Below are 1620 nucleotides of genomic sequence, written 5' to 3'. Positions count from 1 at the left end.
GTGTTTGTAGATGGGGAGGGGAGGAGGGGGTGAAGGGAGGGCAGAGGTAAGGGAAAAAATGAGAATCAAGACTTGTCATGTAGAGGTACAAGATCCCAACAATGAATGTAACTGTACTGTATCCCTAAAATGTACCAATAAACTCAATTAAAGCTGAAAAAAAAGAGAAAAAAAAGCATCAGTTTTAATGGGTGACTTTGTGTTGGCTTCTTCATACCTATGGCTTTTTCATTCAAAAAGAGAAAAATCCAACTATAAAAATAGCTAAATGAGAGAAGTCTGAGGAAATCTGTGAAAAGAGAAGACAACTCTGCTAGATAGCTTTCAATCATCCATAGCCGGAGTTAAAAATTGTATTGTAAAATTAGATGAGGAATGCTGCTATTATTGCATTCTACACATTTATTAAATATCAGATCACTAATTTTCAATATGTTTTGATTTCTATCATCACTTCTTAAACTTGTGGTGTAGCTCAGTGGTGGAGCATGTGCTTAGCATGTACAAGGTTTGGGGTTCAATCCCCTGCACCACCACCAAAAAAATCATTTTTATACCTCAAATGAACTCTAAGGCATCTCCAGCCTTTCTTGTCATTCCAGCTGTTGGTAACATACTAAATATTTTTATATTTATGTATAAAATTGGGTGAACATATGGTATTTTTCATAGGGCAGATTCAAAAATTAAAGAGACATAAAGATAAAATGCTATGCATATAAAGAGAAAGATGTTAATAAAATTTAATACAAATGCTATTTTATGAGCTGTGTTGAGAAACAAAGCAAGTTTAGTGATGTCTTTTAGAAATGAATGGTGTAAGATGGGTCAGTATTCTGCCAAGAATTCAAGAGTACCTTTGTGGAAATGCAGTTTTTCTGAAATTATCTAGTGTTTTATAATGAATGTACAATGTTATTGTAGTACCTGTGAACATATTCTAATGCTTCAAGGAAAAGCAGTGCATTGATTGACATTAGTCAAGTTATAAGTCATAATGAAGTTCTTCAAAGACTAACGGAGGACTAAGGATGCAGCTCAGCAGTGCAGCGCCGGCCTATCAAGCATGAGGTCCTGAGTTTGATTCCTGGTATCAAAAAAAGAAAAGAAAGCCTAAGGGAAACACTAAGCCACCGACGAACATGTAATACATATTTTCCATGTAGTTTGGTGTGATAATATAAAATACAATATATAGTATTTGATATGTCTGTCTTCTATATGGAAGAAAAGAAAATCTGGTAGTTTAGGAAGAATATTATATTTCTTATTAATGGAATATTATCTTGAAAAAGGCTTGGAAAAGGAAATTTATTGAAAGCAGAATTAATCTGAAATTATCAATAAAATCACTGATTTCTCTAATATTAAAATAATTTAAGCTGTCTCATGTTTTATTCTATTTACTACTAGAATTCATGTAAAGTGTTACAAATGTTCTTCCACAACTTGCAGGATTGAGTTTTAAAGTATTTAGCTTTAAATCCTATCCACACACTATGTTTGAAGGAATAAGCAATAAAATTAATTTAGTATTATCTGATCAAAAGATGTTTGTAAAAAAAGAAAAAAAAAGGTCAATTAAAAAATACAGCAGTGATTACTAGAGGCCAGGAAGGG

Source organism: Fukomys damarensis, unplaced genomic scaffold (assembly GCF_012274545.1).
Source record: "Fukomys damarensis isolate Sample0158 unplaced genomic scaffold, DMR_v1.0_HiC HiC_scaffold_36, whole genome shotgun sequence".
Classification (NCBI taxonomy): domain Eukaryota; kingdom Metazoa; phylum Chordata; class Mammalia; order Rodentia; family Bathyergidae; genus Fukomys; species Fukomys damarensis.
The sequence above is the reverse complement of the archived record's forward strand: the minus strand, read 5'-3'. Positions refer to the sequence as shown.